Source organism: Sceloporus undulatus, chromosome 2 (assembly GCF_019175285.1).
Source record: "Sceloporus undulatus isolate JIND9_A2432 ecotype Alabama chromosome 2, SceUnd_v1.1, whole genome shotgun sequence".
Lineage (NCBI taxonomy): Eukaryota > Metazoa > Chordata > Lepidosauria > Squamata > Phrynosomatidae > Sceloporus > Sceloporus undulatus.
In genome coordinates, this window is record NC_056523.1 from 3,619,698 (window position 1) to 3,639,892 (window position 20,195).

General features: G+C 45.2%; 1 protein-coding gene and 1 pseudogene across 5 annotated transcripts in view; one reads left to right on the forward strand and one right to left on the reverse strand.

The window, feature by feature from the left end:
• Positions 1 to 2,159: 2,159 nt before the first annotated feature.
• LOC121922955 overlaps positions 2,160 to 20,195 on the reverse strand; it is a 52,923-nt pseudogene continuing 34,887 nt past the window's right edge.
• The window catches only part of LOC121923016 (zinc finger protein 225-like), a 28,802-nt gene continuing 19,412 nt past the window's right edge, over positions 10,806 to 20,195 (forward strand). For 3 of the 5 annotated variants that reach the window (XM_042453099.1, XM_042453106.1, XM_042453104.1), the window contains exons 1-2: positions 10,982 to 12,570; positions 13,432 to 13,544. The gene's annotated coding sequence lies outside the window, so the exon portion shown is untranslated. Of the gene's footprint in view, positions 10,931 to 10,981; positions 13,545 to 20,195 lie in introns of those variants that run through there. The other 2 variants (XM_042453100.1, XM_042453101.1) reach the window with 2 other exon arrangements.

Here is a 20,195-nt window from a genome sequence, read left to right on the forward strand (position 1 = left end):
TGGAGGGAGGCATGTGACGCAGGCAACTAGTTTTGAGCCATCATGAAAGGAGGCAATTCTTAATGATTTAATTTGTAGTTTTCAAATTTGTATTGTCAAGGATGGGAAGAGGCTCTTGAGGTGGTCTCTTGGACATCCAAAATATTTGCTAATTGGGTGCCCGAGATTTATACCAGTTAGTAATGCAGATTGGAAAGACCTGTGTGTGGAAGAGTTTCCATGTGCTGAACATGGATAATTTAGATCATCAAGGACTAAGATTATAGACTTGACTTTTCTCTTAGAATGATAGAATCGTAGAGTTGGAAGAGACAACAAGGCCATGCAGTCCAACCCCATTCTGCCATTCAGGAATTCTCAATCAAAGCACCCCTGACAGATGGCCATCCAGCCTCTGTTTAAAGACCTCTAAGGCACAGATATAGGATGGGGGACAACTGACTGAATGAGACTACGTGTGAAAGGGATCTGGAAGTCCAAGTAGACCACAAGTTGAACATGAGTCAACAGTGTGACACGGCAGCTAAACCAGCCAATGCAATTTTAGGGTGCATCAATAGAAGTATAGTGTCTAGATCAAGGGAATTAGTGCCAGTCTATTCTGCTCTGGTCAGGCCCCACCTGGAATACTATGTCCATTTCTGGGCACCACAGTTTAAAAAGGACATTGAGAAACTGGAGTGTGTCCAAAGGAGGGGTGACTAAAATGGTGAAGGGTCTGGAAACCATGTCCTATGAGGAAAGACTTAGGGAGCTGGAGATGCTTAGCCTGGAGGTTAGAATCATAGAATTGGAAGAGACCGCAAGGGCCATCCAGTCCAGCCTCCTGCCATGCAGGAAATCTAAATCAAAGCATCCCCGATAGATGGCCATCCAGCCTCTGTTTAAAGATCTCTAAGGAAGGAGACTCCACTACACTCTGAGGGAGTTTGTTCCATTGTCGAACAGCCCTTACTGCTTCAGAGAACAGGCTCTGGAACAATGGATGAAAGCTACAGGAAAAGAGATTCCACCTCAACATTAGGAGGAACTTCCTGAGGGCTGTTCGACATTACATTTCTCCGTGTTGAATTTCATTTTGTTAGCTTTGGCCCAGCTTTCAAGTCTATTCAGGTCATTCTGAATCTTGATCCTGTCCTCTGGGGTATTAGCTACGCCTCCTAATTTGGTGTCATCTGCAAATTTGATGAGTATGCCCCCAATTCTATCACCCAAGTCATTGATAAAGATGTTGAATAGCACTGGGCCCAGGACAGAGCCCTGTTGGGCCCCACTGGTCACTTCTCTCCAGGATGAAAAGGAGCCATTGTTGAGCACCCTTTGGCTTCGGCCGGTCAACCAATTACAAATCCATGTAATAGTTACCTTGTCTAGCCCATGTTTTACAAGCTTGTTTGCAAGAATGTCATGGGGAACCTTGTCAAAGGCCTTACTGAAATACATCCACAGCATTCCCTTCATCTTCCAAGCTGTTATTTTATCCAAAAAAAGAGGCCAGATTTGTCTGGCATGACGTCTTTCTCTGAAACCCATGTTGACTTTTTGTGATTATGGCATTGCCTTCTAGATGTTCACAGACTCTGTTTAATGATCTGCTCTAGAATCTCTCCTGGTATTGATATCTACATTCCCTCTCAGTCCTCCAACCCCAAATTGTATTCCCTTTGAAGCTCCACTTCGGTTTACCTGCCTGGCATCTTGAACAAGGTCCCCAAAATATTTACAGGGGAGGAGAAACCTACACGTTCCCCAGAGTTCTTAATCAGGCTGGATATGAAGCAGAAAGGCAGAAAATATGAAAAGGAAAAACTCTGCCTGGAAAGCAGACCTTCACAAGAATTGCAGAAATATCCCATTCCATCCCCTTTGATTTTTTCCGGGTGTTATGTTCCCTTCTCCACATAACCATCATTTTTACCACTTAGATTGCACAACAGATTTAACCACAGAATCACAGATTTGTGGCTTGTTGCAAAACTCCCATCTAGTTTTGTCTGCCTGGTGACTGTGGTAGCTGTGTCATCTACTTGGAAGTAGCTATTCTGGTCCATTTCATTATGTTGCAGATTGCTTCTGTGCATTTGGGGTTAAAAGTATCACATCTGACGTGCTGAGTTCTAAAATGTTGTTCTCAAGGGTGCCCAACACATTCAAAAGCATTTGGCCTGTCTCAACTTTATTGATGACAACAAACTAAGCTGCCCAGCAAAGCCATGGAACACAGCCGCTGATGTGGAGAAATGCACATAGCCACTCTCAGTTCCTTCTTTCCCCTCTTTTACCAGAATTCTCTTCATGTTTTGCTAGAGGAGCACAAACATTACAGTGAATAAAAGCAAGGATTGTACATTAACAGAAAAGTAAGGAAAGTTCAAGTACTTTCCACACTGTCACTCTTGCTGTAGCTCTTTGTCCCTCTATCCAGACACAAGGGCTTAGCAGAAAGAAAGAACCATCAAGGACAGAAAGATGTTGGCATTTGCCTTGGGAATCAGTGGGCATCACAGGTCAACATGAAGCCAAAAGGGAAAAAATGTTTTTTTCAGCCTCATGTAAATTGCCGCTCCCCACAGAAGTATAAAACAGGCACTTTAACAGTGGATTTCGAGGTGAACCTCATTAATAAAAATACTGATTCTCCACAACTGATACCATTTCACAGATTTTGGATTAGCAGCAAAGAAAACAGAATGCTCCAAATAATTCAAAGTTTTCTGGAATGAACATATAAATGTAAGATATTTTAAAATCATGTTTGGAAGCAAAAATAGCATTATGGGTTAAAATAGCTTTACAAAATAGAATCTAGATGTTCTGTCAAGCCAAACAAAAAGTATATCACTCTTCCACTTTCTCCCCATTGTGAACCTTCTGATGCCTCTAAAGGGTTTAATTTTGAGGAATCCATTTTCCACGCTGCAGGACTTTGTATGGTTTCTCTCCCATGTGGATTCTCTGATGTTTGTCAAGGTATGACTTCTCAACAAAACATTTTCCACACTGCTGGCATGTATATGGTTTCTCTTCTGTGTGGACTATCAAGTGATTCTCTAGATGACACTTTTGAGCAAAACATTTACCACACTGCTGCCATCTGTATAGTTCCTCTCCTGTGTGGACTCTCTGATGATTCATAAAGATTGACTGCTGAGCAAAATATTTTCCCCACAGCGGGCATTTACATGGCTTCTCTCCTAGGTGGACTCTGAGGAATCAAAATGATGGACTTATAAGCAAAACATTTTCCACACTTCTGGCTTCTGTAAAGTTTTTCTCGTCTGTGGCCTCTCTAGTGAGACACAAGGAGTGACTTGTGAGCAAAACATTTCCCACACTGCTGGCATTTGCATGGTTTCTTTCCTTGTGGATTCTCCGATGACTCATAAGGGCTGACTTCCCTGAAAAACATTTCCCACACTGCTGGCATTTGTACGGTTTATCTTCTGTATGTACTCTCAAGTGATTCTCAAAGTGTGACTTGTGAGCAAAACATTTTCCACACTGTGGGCATATGTATGGTTTATCTCCTGTGTGGACTCTATGATGAGTCAAAAGGGAAGACGTATTGGCAAAACATTTTCCACACTGCTGGCATTTGTAGGGTTTCTCTCCTGCATGGACACTCTGATGAGTTACAAGGTGTGACTTTCGAGCAAAATACTTCTCACACTGCTGGCATTTGTAAGGTTTTTCTCCTGTATGGACTCTCTGATGGGTCACTAGGTATGAATTCCGACCAAAATATTTGTCACACTTCTGGCATTTGTAAGGTTTTTCTCCTGTGTGGACTCTTTGATGAGTCACAAGCACTGACCTTTTAACAAAAGATTTCCCACATTGCTGGCATTTGTATGGTTTTTCCCCTGTATGGACTTTCAGATGACCTGCAAGAGCTGACTTGTCAGCAAAACACCTCTCACATTGCTGGCATTTGTATGGCTTCTCTCCTGTATGGATTCTCTGATGAGTAATAACCACTGAGATTTTAGCAAAACATTTCCCACACTGCTGACATTTGTAAGGTTTCTCTCCTGTGTGAACTCTCTGATGATCCACATGGAGTGATTTGCAAGCAAAACATTTTCCACACTGCTGGCATTTGTAAGGTTTCTTTCCCATTTGGACTCTTTGATGAGTCACAAGGTGTGACCTTTCAGCAAAACATTTCTCACAATGCTGGCATTTGTAAGGTTTCTCTCCTGTGTGGACTCTCTGATGTGTCACAAGGAGTGACTTGCGGGCAAAACATTTCTCACAAGTCTGGCATTTGTATGGCTTCTCTCCTGTGTGAACTCTCTGATGATTTACAAGGATTGACTTGTGAATAAAACATTTCCCACACTGTTGGCATTTGTATGGTTTCTCTCCTGTATGGACTCTCTGATGACTCACAAGGTCTGAGTTCCAAGCAAAGTATTTTCCACACTGCTGGCATTTGTATGGCTTCTCTCCTGTGTGGACTCTCTGATGGGTCTTAAGCACTGACCTGTGAGCAAAACATTTCCCACACTGCTGGCATTTGTATGGTTTTTCTCTTGTGTGAAGTTTCTGATGAATCACAAAGGAAGACACATCAGCAAAAAATTTCCCACATTTCTGGCATTTGTACATTTTCAATGCTGTATGGAGTCTCTGATGGATCAGAAGAAGTGACATGTGAGCAAAACATTTCCCACAATGCTGGCATTTGTATGATTCCTCTCCTGTGTGGACTCTGTGGTGTTTATGAAGGTGTGACTTGCAAACAAAACATTTCCCACACTGCTGGCATTGGTATGGTTTCTCTCCTGTGTGGACTCTCTGGTGTCTGTGAAGGTGTGACTTGTAAGCAAAACATTTTCCACACTGTTGGCATTTGTATGGTTTCTCTCCTGTATGGACTCTCTGATGAGTTACAAGATTTGACTTCCGACCAAAACATTTCCCACACTGCTGGCATTTGTATGGTTTCTCTCTTGTATGGACTCTCAGATGAGTCCTAAAATTTCCTATAAAGAAGGGAAAGGACACACAAACTGAATCTCAGCATTCAGAGAGGATGGATCTCTGAAAACAATGATGAAAATAATCCAGTTCAAAAAGGAAAAGAAACATCAGACAGAGGGGCATTTGTGCCCCCTTCCCCCCCTCTTCACAGATATTAGTCAGTTTCTAAATGGATCACCTTAATTGCAATAGTAATAGCAATTTCATTTATATTCCGTTTCATACTGAACTAAGCAATCTCTAAGCAGTTTACAACTGTAAGCTAATTGCCCCCAACAAGCTGGGTACTCATTTTAGCAATCTTGGAAGGATGCTAGCCTGAGTGGAGCTTGAGCCCTTTTGCTGGTATTGAACTCACAAAAGTGGATGCAGTACTGGCATTTAACCACTGTGCTAGGACTCCTTTTGGACTGAAAACATATAGGTACTAGCTGGTTTACACCAGTTCATCCAAATAAACCAGTAAGGTTTGTCAGGTTCACAGTTGCCTCTCAATACATGTGGCACTGTGTGTGTATGTGTGTGTTGTCTGTGAGCAAGACAGAGAGAATAAAACAAGACAGCAGGGGAACAAGATGAGAAGAAGATTCTGAGGGTGAGATGCTGAAGTTGTGCAGATAGGCAGGTGAGAAAGTTGGAGAGGTCAGGAAGAAAAGAAGAGCTATCAGGGATGTGGGAGCAAGGAGTGTAAGGGAAATAAGCTGGAAGCATGCGCCAGCTCATCTGCAGGAGACACTTGCAGATGAATAAGTACATTAAAACAAAGGGGGGGGGGATGGGTATGCCACCAAATAGTGTGGTGGTTAATTAGCGGAGCTGAGGCGAATAACACTGGACAAGCTATGTCATTGCTTTTGGGATGGGGAGGGGGATGAACACACATCTCTTTTTGTCCCAGTCAAAAGTTTGGCCTGTGCTCATCTTCAGGGTTAGTATGCACAAATATGTGCAGATTTGGGAGGCCATTGCTTTCTATCCTTTTTGTGGACCTTCCCAGAGGTATCTTCCTGTCCACACAGAGCTAGACCACCTGTGACAGATGCAGGAAGCAGGAAGCAGTTTTACTGCAAGCACTTTAAGTCCCATTTGGGGAGAAAGGCAGGTTAATCAGTACTTACATAGGAAAAACTGACAAAGGGGGGCAGGACTGAGGAAGACATCTGAGAGTTTCATGGTTGAGCTGGGACCCCAAATTAGGTGAGAGTAATGCTCCATAGCGCAGCCTTAAGACGTCTCTAAGACAGGGATAGGCAACATTTGGGGATTAAGGGGCTACACTGAATTACAAAGGGATCTCAGAGAGGTTCTCTTCTGCATGGACTATCCCAGTCACTTTGAGCCCCATGTGGAGAGAAAGGCAGGATAATAAATCTATAAATAAATAGAAGAGCCAAGGTAAGGGGGCTGGACTGAGGAAGTCACCGAAAAGCTTTATTGCTGAGCTAGGATTTGGACCCAGACTATAGTGAGAGTAAGGCTCCAGCGAAGACAGGAATGGGCAACTGTTGGGGATTAGGGGGGCACACTAGACCCTCAGGGTATATTAGGAGACATCCCCCATTTACTTTTTGAGGGGGGAAAAGAAAAAGGTTTTGCACCTCAATATCCCCCAACATACCTTATGTGATGTGGGGTCAGTTTTGCCACTGTTGAGCCTTCTTTGAGCCATTTTAAGACCTTGGAGGGCTTTGCCCAAGAGGAAGATAGAGGCATGTCCAGGGCCTGGAAGGACTGAAAGAGGACCTCAGAACTTGGCAAATCGCTCTGGGATGTGTTGAGAGGAATTTGGGTAATTTTTTTTTAAACTGCAGTGATTCTTTCATCCGGAATCTCAGGATTGGCAGTTTAAAGAAGGGTATGCCAGTGTGGTGTAGTAGCTTGAGTGTTGAACTATGATTCTGGAGACCAGGGTTCAAATCTTGCCTTGGCCATGTAAACTCACTGGGTGACCTTGGGCAAGTCACACTCTCAGCCTCAGAGGATGGCAATGATAAACCCCCTCGGGAAAAAACTTGCCAAGAAAATCCCATGATGGATTCACCTTAGGATTGCCATAAGTCAGATATGACTTGAAGGCACACAACAACAACAACAACATTTAGAATCAACTGGAGAGCTCTAGTGCCTCATTAAACTATAAATCCCAAGATTCCACAGGGTGTTGCCATGACAATTAAAGTGGAATCGTATCGCTATAATAGTGTGCATGAAAGGACCCTCAGGCCTCGTAGGAAGGGTAATGGATTCAAGTTCTTTACCCAAGGAAGATACATTCTCATAATTTTCCATCATGACCTCCTTGTACAAAGATCTTTGGTTCTGATCCAGCAGGTTCCATTCCTCTTCTGTAAAATACACAGCCACATCCTCAAAGGTCACCTACAACAGAAAAACAGTCCTTATCCAGAGAGAAACTCAACAGATATAGAAGAAAACACATGGTGCCTTCCCAACAGGGTTTAATTCCTTCAGAATAAGGATACAGTAGAATCTCAATTATCCAACATAAACAGGCGGTCTGACAGTCGGATAGCCGAAAATGTCAGATAATCCGGGGGGTCCAAGAAAAGCCTTGAAATCACTAGGAATTGCAAACGTATTGAAGTTTTACTGCAGTAACAGTAAAAGTAACGTTGCAGTAATGTTACAGTAACAACATTGTAATGTATAAACAGTCCTCTGAAAATGTAAAGCAATCACTGATCACCATTGTGATGTATAGTACGTACTGTATAAACAGTTCAGTCCTCTGAAAATGTAAAGAAATCAATGAGTAGCGACGTCGAATAATCCGGAATGTTGGATTATCGAAGGTCGGGTAATCGAGACTCTGCTGTACAAACTTTGAAATATTCCCCCATCATTAACTCCCTGCAACTTGAAGAACAGTACATAAGAAAGAAATAACAGGTTACAACCTGGCTCCCTGATGAGCCTCATCAGAACAGAGATTTTGTTTAACACCTGGGAGGTTTACCATATAGGTCTTTCCAATCTGCTGGAATGTGTCCAGGGCAACCTCACTCAATCTCGTGTCCTGCTGATGTTTGGGAGCTGTACTCCTGATATTTCCACCTATTTTGACCCATTTAATTATTTTGGCATCGAAAGCAGGCAATTCCTCCTATCCTTAGCAATAAAATTAAAAGTGGGGGCACCAACTCTGCCGAAAAGCAATGGATTCAGTGCTAACACAAGTATAGAGCAAGCCCTGCTGACAGGCTGAGGGGTCCATGAAGCCCAGCCCCACAACATCTAGCCCTGACTGGCTGGGGAAAGGGAAGAAAGGAAGAACAAGATGGCAGAAAGCACTGATCAACAGGGTCACTGCAGGACAGAGGATGGCACCTGGACACCCATCACATCCCAGATTGACAAACCAAGGATTCCAATCATGGGAGGGTATCAACTGTTTGGGATCTTCTGTTGGGAGAACCCCCCCACCCCCAATGGTTCGATTGCAGAAGAGGAGGAGGTGAATGTTAACCTGCTCCAAGGGCTTCTTTCCCACAGTTTCTTCCATGGAAGAGGAATTCAGTGGAGATTCTTCTCTCTATCCGTTTGGACACCAGGCAGGCCTATTCTGGACCTTTGATCACCTGCAGAACGTATAAAGGAAGCTGCTTCACATGTGCACACATTTATGCCGTCTTCCAAGAACCAACAGAAAGACAATCTAATGGATCTGAGAGCAAATCAAGCCTGAACTTTGCCCAAAGGACAAAATAACCAAATTGAGGCTGTCATACTTTAAACAGATCATGAGACAACTTGATTCACTGGAAAATAGAATGATGTTCAGTAAAGTAAAGTATTCTTTATTGAATAAATATCCAGACCATTTCAAAAAGACAAACAAACAAACCAAAAATTAGCAATAATTAAAACAAAGTAAAACATATGATCTTCAAAAGGCCACTCAAACCCTCTTTGAGAAAACAACCATCACCCTAGGCTGAACCTTTTCTGCTACAGCAAAAAGGGTGACCCTACAAGTCATGAAAGGTTTAACTCCTTCCAACAAGAAAGTAGAAGGGAAAAAGAAAAGGGAAAAAAAGCACTATAAGTGGATTGACCCAAAGAAGCCAAAATACTGAGCTTGCAAGACCTGGCTGAACCTGTTAATAGCAGGGTCTCTTGGAGGTCACTCGCTCACAGGTTTGTCATAAACTGAAGACAATCTGACAGCAAAGAACAACAAAATGCTCTTCTGTTGGGTCCTTCCGTCTTCGTTGGAAAAAACCAAAACCCTCTAGCTGGGATTACCCACAATATTTAAGGAAGGGGTGGGAGTCCTGCAGCCGTCCAGGTATTGGCAGACTACAAATCCCAGCAGCCCTCATTTATTTGTTATGCTGTTCAAGGGGCTGGTGAGAGCTGCACTCCACCTACATCTGGTGAGCTACAGGATGTCCATCCCAGTCCTAAGAAAATAAACTCTATGCAGTGAAGGAAAAAGAGGCAGAGCCTCCCTGCCTTAAGGTTTCACAGGCAGCCTGGAGTGAAGAGTGTGGTCTCCGCCAACTCTGGGATCCTGTCATTCTGTGAAAGTGCTTCAGCGCCAGGCCTGGTCTTCTTTTACCTCCAAAGAGCCATATGTGTCCACATACAAACCTCCCAAGAGCCACTGCTCTCTCTCGGCCTCCCCTGGGAGGGAGCTGGGTGCCAAGGGGCCGTTCTTCCGTTGTTTCAGCCTGCAAAAGGTACCATCTTTATTAAGGACAGAAACAACAAAATGCAGGCATCTGACTGACATCTCTTAATTTTTCTCCCGTTTGGTTTTTAACACCTTGCCTGATGAAGAAGTCAGTGGAGCTTCGAAAGCTTGCAAGATGAAATTGTGCATTTTGGTTGGCCAATAAAGGCATCCCTGTTTGGTGGGCTTTTGACATTGTTAAACCTTTCCTCAGAGGCACCAAAATGGGAGGAAGACTTCGGCTGCTTCTCCCTGCCCTTCCTGTCTGCAGCCTGGACTGTGGCTGCAAAGTGCTGTAGCCCCATCCTATGGCATCCTGGGATTTGTAGCTTCACCAGGTCTTTCCCCCTCCTCTGCCCAAGAGGGCTGGTGCCTCACGGAAACTACAAATCCCAGGATTCGGTAGGATGCATCTGTGGCAGTTAAAGTGGTGTCAAACTGCCCTTATTCCTCTGGGGTAGACGCACCCTCAGCCCCACAGCCAGCTCTCTCTTCCCCATCCCCACTCACTATTAGGGGAAATTCCATAAGCGAATCATAGGATCCTGGAGTTGGAAGAGACCTCAAGGGCCATGCAGGAACTCACAGTCAAAGCATCCCCATTGACAGATGGCCATCCAGCCTCTGCTTAGAGACAGCCTCCACCACAAAGGGAAGGGAGGGGGCTTTGATAGGAGAATGGGGGTCAGGGAGGGGAGCAAGGGGCTCTCGGCAGCAACAGGGACCCTTTCCTCCCTGGGAGGCACCAAGGGGGGCTCTCTTCCTCCTCTCAGACCCCCACAAAGCCCCATTTGGTTACCTCCTCCTTTGCCTGGCTCAGAGTCCTCCTGGTCCAAGCGAGAGGGAGAGCAGAGGCTCAGATTCCTAGAGCGTCCTCCAGGGAGTCCTCCAAGGGGAGCATGAGAGAGAGCAGAGGCTGGGATTCCTAGAGCGTCCTCCAGCGAGTCCTCCAAGGAGAGGAGAGAGAGAGCGGAGGGCTGGGATTCCTAGAGAGTCCGCCTCGAAAGGGGAGAGGCTCAGATTCCTAGAGCGTCCTCCAGCGAGTCCTCCAAGGGGAGCGTGAGAGAGAGCAGAGGCTGGGATTCCTAGAGAGTCCGCCTCGAAAGGGGAGAGAGCAGAGGCTCAGATTCCTAGAGCGTCCTCCAAGGGGAGCGTGAGAGAGAGAGCGGAGGGCTGGGATTCCTAGAGAGTCCTCCTCCAAAAGGCGTTGTTTGGAAAGGTCCGGTGCTGGGAAGCGAGGCCCGGAGGGTGAGGCAGCCGAGAAAGGAGGAGGAGGAGGAGGAGGAGGAGGAGGAGGAGGAGGAAGGGCCGCCCCGAATTGGGCTGTTTTTGCCTGAATGCGGGAGGAGAGGAGCCCTAGGCGGCTGCCTGCCAGCGGAGGAGGGCTCCCGGTTCCTTGGGAGGGAGAGGGAGAGGGAGAGAGGAAGGGTGCAAAGTCATGAGTCGCCCTTCCTATGACCCTCTTTCTCCCTCCATCCTTCAGTGTGTCCTGGGGCTGTCCCTTTTGTTTCTTGCATCGTTCCTTCCTCCATTTCAGGGGAATTTGTTTATTTATTTCCGTGCCCCCCCCCCATATATATATATATATATAATGCGCCTCCAAGTGGTTCCCGACTCCTTCCGGTGCCGCCCAGGCGGAGGGTCCTCCTGAGGCTTCCTTGGCCAAGGTGTTCCTCCCTCTGAGGCCGACGAGGGCGCGGGGCTTCCCAAGGGCACCCCGGGGCTCACAGACAGGGCTCCGGCGGGAAGGAAGGCCTCGTCCCCACTCTCCCCCATTATGTCCTTCTACACTCTCTTCGCCTGGGATCCTCCTGGGAAGCTTTCAGGGAGAGGGAGGAAGGGAGAGGCCGCCCTTTTGGGGCCGAGGGAGGGGGAGCCCCCCTCTTTTCTTCCCCCAGACACCCCTCTGGGAGCTCTCCAGGAACCAGACACTGAGGGGGAGCAAGAGCCTCCTTGCTGGCCTTGGGGTGGGGCTCTGGATCTTGGGGCTGAGAGGGAGCCCTTATGACCAGACTGGCCAGGCCTGGCAGGCAATGGGGCTTCACATGGGGAGAATAGAAGCAGAGGGAGGGGAAGTGTTTGGGACTGAAGAGGAGACAGAGAAGGAGACCCTCCCCAGCTCCATATTCCTGGAAGAGAGAATCCGGAGAGGAGCCCTTGAGTTTCCTTGGAGCGGAGGGGAGAAAAGGGAAGAGGTTGCTGGAGAGAGGAGGAAGGAGCCAGGGTCCAAGGCTTGTGTGAGGCCTGAGGGAGGGAAGCATTAGCTAAATGCAAAGCCCTCACCTCAAAATACTGCCTTTCTTTGGGGATCCCTGCAGCTTCCTTCCCCTGAAGAACTCGCTGGTGGTAGGCAGAAGAGAGGAAGAGGAGCCATCAGGTTCAAATGAAGGAATCTAATAGGCTGTAAAGAGAGCCAATGGGGTGCAGTTGTTGGAGCGTTGGACCAGGACACTGGGAGACCAGAGTTCGAGTACCGGCTCGGCCATGATCAACCCAACGATAACGAAAATGATAATAATAATACTAATAAGATTAATAATAGGCTTCTTCCCTACAGAAGACCACTTTATAGAAAGGCCTTGAAGAGGGGCTTTTGTAGAGAGGGAAGAAAAGGGGGGATTTCTGGGGTTCTCCCTCCCATCCCCATCCTCAATTTAGTTATTTTGTCCTCTCAGAAAAGTTCCGTTTGATTTGCTCTCAGAACCATTAGGTTGTCTTTCTGGTGCTCCATGGAAGATGGCATAAACACGTGAAACAGCTGCCTTTGTACGCTCTACAGGTGCTCAGAGGTCCAGAATTGGCCTGGCTGGTCTTCAAACAGGGTAGAGGAGTCTTCACTGAATTTCTTTTCCATGGAAGATACTGCAGGAAAAAAGCACTTGGAACAGGTTAACCTTCACCTCCTCCTCCTTTGTGATGGAGCCATTGGGAGGGCTCAGCAACAGAGGATCCCAAATGGTTGATAACCAAGGGCAGAGGGATTTCCCAGAGTGTTGTTCAGTACCCCCTCCCATGAACTGAATCCTTGGTGTGCTCGCTCTTACCTTCTTTGCAATGGAACCATTGGAAGGGATCTGTAACAAGGGGTCCCAAATGCTTGCTGCTGAGGTCACATCTCCTTGTGTGTTCCTGCATGGGAGGGGGTTGATCTGGATGGTCCTCGAGGTCTCTTCCAACTCTATGATTATAACACTTCATTCTCAGAAGAACTGAATCCTTGGCTTTTAGACAGAGTTGGTTTGCCATTTTCTTGGAGGGTGGCAGCTGACTCAGGCAGCTGGTTTCATGCCATTATGAAAGGAAGCAATTCCTAACAATTTAATTTGTGGTTCTCATATTTTTATGGTAGAGGATGGAAAGAGGCTCTTGTGGTATTCTCCGCCTCATGAGCTAAAAGATCTTGACCATACAGGCTGGGAATCCAAAGAATCTGCTGACTGGATGAGGCTGCCCTAGACTTATGCCAGTTACTAATGCAGATTGGGAAGACCTATACAGAAGAGCTTCAATGTGCTAAATAAAATATCCCTTCACATGAGAAATCTAGTTTATCAGACACCCAGGTTGTGACCTCGCCTTTTCCCTCATGCGCTATTCTTCAAGACCCAGGAAGTTCAGGAAAAAAAGATTAAGGAAAAGTCAAACATGTCCTATTCCATCTGTATTCTGAAGCAATCCAATAATATTGGTGGTACACCATCTTTTTCTTTTGATAAGACTGTCTGGATGAAGGCTATTTTCTTTTGCAGGTGACCTTTCGGGATGTGGCTCTGTTTTTCACAGAGGAGGAATGGAACCTGTTGGATCAGATCCAACGGTCTTTGTACGAGGAGGTCATGATGGAAAAATGTGTCCTCCTTGGGTAAGGAACTTTGCCCTTTCTATGGAGACTGATGATCATTTTATATTACATTATCATAGCATTATGATTCCACTTTAATTGTCATGACCACATCCTGTGGAATCTTGGGATTTGTAGTTTAGTGAGGCAGTGGAGGAACCATGGCCATTAATGCAATTGCCCCCAAATGCCCCTCGACATCCCAGAGCAAATTTTTCAAGTTTTTGTACCCTTCATAAGTCCTCCTAGGCCCTGGACAAGCTTCCAACTTCCTCTTGGGAAAAACATCTCCCCTGGTCTTGAAATGGCTTTTGCCAACAGTGGCAAAACTCCCCCTAAGGGATATTAAGAAGTAAAACATTTTTCTTTTCAGGTGGTACTATGGGTAATGCTCTCTGAGATCCCCTGAGCATTCAGTGTGTCCTCCCAAATTCCCAACATTTTCTGATCCCCTGTCCGAGAAGCTCTTTGGAATCTTACTCTCACCAAAAGTAGGGTCCCAATCCCAGATCAGGTGGCTTTCTCAGTCTGGCCTGCTTACTCGACCTTTCCTATTTATTTATTTATACACTTATTATCCTGCCTTTCTCCTCAAAGGAGCTTACATTAAAGCTTCTCCTCTCTCTCTGTCTCAAATCCTTTGTGAGGCCACAAACCCCTTTGTTAGGAAGAGAACACTGAATTTCTCAGGAAGCCTCCATGCTGTTGCTTCAGGAAAACTTTTGGGTTCTGTTGTAACACACTTAGTTGCAAGCTTCTCATGGAGGTGAACTGTCTCATGCCACTAGCTTTGCTTTGCTTTGCTTCCCCTCCCCACCCCCCTTTCTCCCACATGCCTAATCATTTCAACTTCTTCCTCCATTCTCCATTTATTTATTGTTAGTTGTGGGATTTATATTGCACCTTTCTCTCAAAATGGTATTCAAGGTGATTTCCTATAATTTAAAAAGATAGAACTAAAACATTAATTCCATAAGTTTAAAACAGCACAGATAATACCACTGTAAAAAGGTAAAAGCCATTAAAACAGCACTCCCCATTACATAAGTAAAATTTACCCCCGAAAGCCTATCTAAATAAAATGTCTTCAGGTACTGGTGAAAAGAGAGCAAGGGGGAGGGCACCCTGACCTCCTGTGAAAGGGAATTCCACAGTCTAAGAGCAGCCATGGAGAAGACTCACCAAACACTCCTGCCAGAGTGGTACAACTGAAAGATAGCCCTCCCCTGCCGATCTTACCACTTCGGCTGGTTTGTACAGGGAGATACGATCCTTCAGATAGTCTGGATCCAAGCTGTTTAAAACTTTAAAGGTCAAAACCAGGACCTTGAATTATGCCTGGAAACAGACTGGTAGCCAGCACAGCTGATTAAAAAGGGCAGTCACACGATCCCTGTAGCTAGCCCCAGTCAACAGCCTGGCAGCAGCATTTTGCATCCACTGAAATTTTTGAACAGTTTTCAAGGGCAGCCCCATGCAGACCACTTTAGAGTACATTAGGCCCTCTTTATCTGCAGACTTGCCATCTGAAGATTTCAGCAGCTGCGGATGGCAAGCCTGGGGGAGGAACGGCGGCGGCGGAGGAGGCAGGAAGGAGAAGGCTGAGGTGGCTCTGGAAAGAGGAGGAGGAGGAGGAAGGAAGGAAGAGGCAGCTGCAGCGGTGGCGGGAGGGGAGGAGGGATAGGAGAGAGGATGAGCAGGTGGTAGGATGTGGGACACCTGGCTTAACAAGACTACATGTCAAAGGGATCTAGGAGTCCTAGTCAGTGTTGCCAACCACGCCTCGGAGATAATTCCCAGAAATGTTTGTCCCAAACCCGCTGAATCCCCCAGACACACGGAATATTCAGTCACAATTCCCGGAAAATTCCCAAATGTTAAAATGGTGGATTTTGCAAATAACTTAACATAATTGATAAAAATAATTGTAACTTATTTCAACTCTCAAATCACCATTGAACCAAACAAAGAATTTTCAGTCCTTTAAAGATCTTTATTTTGACACGAAGGGGTCCAGAGCTTTGTGCCAAATAGAATAAAGTTTAGTGCAACCGCACTGCAGAAATAAATCCAGTTTGACACCCTTTTAATTGCCATGGCTCAGTGCTAGGGAATCCTGGGAATTCTAGTTTTCAGAGACATTTAACCTTCTCTCTCAGCAAACTGGTGTGACAAACAACTACAATTCCCAGGATTTCATAGCACTGGGCCATGGCAGCTAAAACGGTATGAAACTGGATTGTCTCTGGATCTGGGTGAAGATGCGCCTGAGTTGGTCCAATCCATACTGCAGAAATAATCCAGTTTGAGACCGCTTTAACTGCCCTGGCTCAGTGCTAGGGAACCTGGGAGTGTGTTTTGTGAGAAAGGCTCTGGTGCCACAATGAACTACAGTTCCCATGCATCTGAGGAAGTTGCTTAGTCTAGGAAAGCTCATGCTGCCAACTTTTCTTTCGTGAACTCAAAGGTGCTACAAGATCTATCTCTCTATCATCCTCACCATTATTATCATTATTAAATCAAATGCAGCTGAAGAATGGACTTAAATTGGCAACACTGTATCCTGTAGCTCATTCTCTGGGGCTGTGATCTGGAAGCGTGAGGCAATTCCCTTGTTCAACCAGGGAATCCTGGGAATTGTAGTTTGTTGTGAAATGTTGAGACACTGCTTTTACTCAGCCAGGCTCCATGCTGAAATTCTGGGCTTGGTGGTTTGTTGTGCCCAGATCCCATCATCGCAGGGAGCCTTGCAGTTAGAAGCAGTGCCAACTGGATTATTTCTGCAGTATGGATGGCGATGGAAAAGGAACGAAAAAGAGAGTCACAAAACAAAATTCTGGGAATACAGGGCAGGGATGCCAACTTACCAGGTGCTCTGCCCATGCTCAGAGCATATTTAATCACTAACACACACACTCAGGGACATCACATTCACATCACACAACCCAAGTGGTCCTCACAGTACAACAAGGACCTGAGAGGTAGGCTTGGGGCACTCTGCCCAAGTCAGGAATTCAAAATTCAAATGTCACTTTCAGGCACACACAGAAGTCCACAACATCAAGCCATGATACCATGTAAACTATTGCCTTTTGTGCCTTAAACTTTGTTCTTACTTGGAAATCCAAGGCAATTGGGATTAAGACAGCCAAGTCCCTCCCTCCCTGCCTCTTCCCAGCACTTTTGCCCCTGGAGCCTGAGAATGCCTGAGGGGGGGGGCAATCCTGTCCTCTCTCTGATTGGCTGAACTATTCCTCCAAACCGTTGGGGTTGGTTGGGCTTGCTCCCTCCTGGCTCTCCAGGGAGTCATTAGAGAGAGAGAGAGAGAGAGTTTTTTCTCAGCCCTCTTGGCTGAAAACTGTTACACTCCAAGGGCTGGAGCTGAAATGGGCCAAAGTCGCGAGAAGAATGAAAAGAGCCAGGGCGCGAAATCACCGAAAAGCTCTGAAAAGTCCCCGTTTCCGCGTGAAAGTCGCGAAATTGGCAACACTGGTCCTAGTAGACCACAGGAATTTTGCAGCTCTTTTAACACCAACTATTTTACTTTGTGCTTTTGTGAATATAAATCCTTTCTTCTGATGCCCTAAATTTGACTGATGTCTAGTGCAGTTAAAACCAATCATTAGTTTTAAAGTCCTCTCTCCCACTTTCCCCAAAAATATATTGTTTGCCCTCTTGTTAAACTGCTGATATTCTGGAAGGGGCTGAAACCCAATTGACACTAGAAAGGTTGTCTTATACGTTAATGGGTTTTTCCCTCTTATGCACATTGGCAAATAGCTTCATCCCGATGAGCTAACTCTATATAAAAAAAACATGCAATGTCTATTAAAACAAGCAATTAATTGAAGATTTAATATCAAGCAGATCTCAAGAGCAGGCCCATCTAACAAGGACGTAGCCAGGATTTTGGAAGGGGGGGTCAAGACTAAGTGCCACCCTTTTGAAGGCTAAGAGCACCCCCCCAAGACACAAAAAGAGGGTCGAGCGTTTTCCCTCGACACCTTGATGGCACCACTTTAACTTCCGTTATGGCTTTGTGCAATGGAATCTTGGGAACTGTAGTTGAGTCATGTCAGGTGCCACAACAAACTACAATCCCAGCATTTCACAACATGGAGTCAAGGGCAATTAAGTGGCATCAAACTGGATTATTTTTCAGTGCAGATGCAAACTGAATCCTTCCTCTGAAGGTGTTTACATCAGATAAATTCAGCTCGATAAAGCAAGGGCAGCTGCTCAAGCAATGAGCGAGCCACTCTGTTCATGCTCACGAGACACTCTGCTCATGCTTTGAGACACTGTATTCCAACATCGAGCTGAGCGACGAACCCAGGCTGCATCCACACATTTCATTCCCACCAAGAGGGATTTTAATTTGAGACGCACACACACACACACCACCCACTTTTAATTTCAAGACCATACCTATACTTTATCTATCTATCTATCTATCTACCATAATTTTTAATTCCAAGCCATTATACGTTCCTTTCTTTTTATATTAACAAACCCCTTTAAACAAAGGATCCTATTTTGGGAGAGGCAGAGTATAAAATCAATCAATAAAAAATTATAGTGCAATAGTCCATCAGTGCATGGCTTGCATTATAAGACTTTTACCTTTTACATTAAAAACTATTAAAATCACAGTAGGCTCAGAGTGCTACCGAAATCATTGATCATAGAGTTAGAAGAGACCCCTAGAAGGGCATCCAGTCCAACCCCATTCTGCCATGCAGGAACTCCCAGTCAAAGCCTCCTCAACAAATTAGAATGGAGGTGTCCCTCTACATTGTAAAGATATACTATAGATTAATGCTATGGAAAATCACCACCTTGGTCTGTATATTGGGAGAAAGGCGGGATATAAGAAAATAACAACAACCATAATATCTGGGTATTGTGTTTTTGTGGACATTTAGCCTTCTTTGTCAGGGCATCCAGTCCAACCCCATTCTGCCATGCAGGAAATCTCATCAAGCATCCCCCTTGACATGCTGAAAAAGGGCCAGTAACTGTATTTTATACTATTTGTGTTTTAAAAAAAGAGAAAAACAAGGCTGGAAGGAAGCCCTTGCCTTTTTGCATCACAGACCTCCTCTTTTTTGTTGTTGCAAAAATCCAGAAATGACTGTTTTTGAAAACATGAGTCCATTATCAGGAGAAATGTCCAGAGTAGAGTCTGAGGCCTGTTCAGACAGCCAAAATAAGCTGCTTCGAGTCCAGTGGAGGTATGGTGTTTCAATGACGCATGTGTCCTAAGGTCCAGAACGCACACCAAAGCCACACTCCAGTCCTTGAGGCTGGAGCATGGCTTTGGTGCAACTTCTGGACTCATAGGACGCATGCATCCTTGAAACCAACATACCTACTGTGACTCGAAGCAGCTTTTATTTGGCTGTCTGTAAGGCCTGAGTCTCCTTTCTCTGGACTTTCAAAACCCCAAACTGACCCTGGAGCATCTGGTCTGACCCCCAACTCAAGAAACTTGGAATCCTGAAGGTTTAGATCAATTAGTGAATTATTGAATTATTCAAGGAATAGTGATCTCAGGGTTTTCCTGAAGCTCAGTATGCAGAAAAATATTGTGCATTAAATTACCTCACGTCTATGTCTTAAGATGGACTGAAAACATACATGGATCCCCTCTCCCAGTTATATCCCATTAGACCTACTGATATAAATTACCAAAATCTGAAAAAATCCAAAATCCAAAATCCATCTAATCCTCAGCATTTTGGGTAAGGGATATTATTTATTATTATATTTTATTATTATTTATTATTATTATTATTATTATATCTATGTACATGGATATAACAGCTAAAAGTTAGAAGTCACCTTTTCCTTCTTTTCCTTTTTTCTTCAGTTCTCCTTGAGGGAAGAAGGGGGGGAGGAGGAGGGGAGTGGAAGCCGGACTCTGAAGGAAACAAGCGAGTCATAGGGACTCCTCTCTTTCTCTCTCTCCCCCTCCCTCTCTTCTCCTCCTCCTCCCTCCTCCATTAAAGCCACGGAGGAGAGGGAAAAGAAGTTTTGTTTTGTCTTTCCTCGTTCCCTCGCCGTGTTTTAATGGAGAGGAGGGGGGAGGAAGGGCTTGAACGCCCCCAGGGCCTGATAGGGGGGTTCCGACCCCCCAACCCCCCCCCCCGGCTACGTCCTTGCATCTAATGTGAGATACCTTATTTGTTCCGTGTCTTTCTACCAGCTATTTTAGATCTGATTAATGTGTCCAGTAGAAATAGGCAGTACAGAAGAGTTGTTATGCATACCAGGAGCACATATTTTTTTAAAAAAATAAAACCTCGGATTTAAGGTTTAACATAGTTCTAAACATGCAGTTCTGTTTCCTTGGAATTTTTTAAGGTAAAGATTAAAATCACAAACACAGGCAGAAATAATCCAGTTTGAGCCACAATAACTGCCCTGACTCAGTGCTAGGGAATCCTGGGAACTGTAGTTTTGTGAGACATTTAGCCTGTCAGAGAGCTCTGGTGCCACAAGACCTCTTCAGTGGATCTTAAACTACTATTCCCAGGATTCCCTAGCACTGAGCCAGGGCAGTTAGAAGTGGTCGCAAAAACCGGGGTTTCTGCAGTATTCTACAGTTCTTTTTGACCTTAATCTTTACCTTTAAAAAACTACAGAGAAACACAAATGCATGTTTAGAAA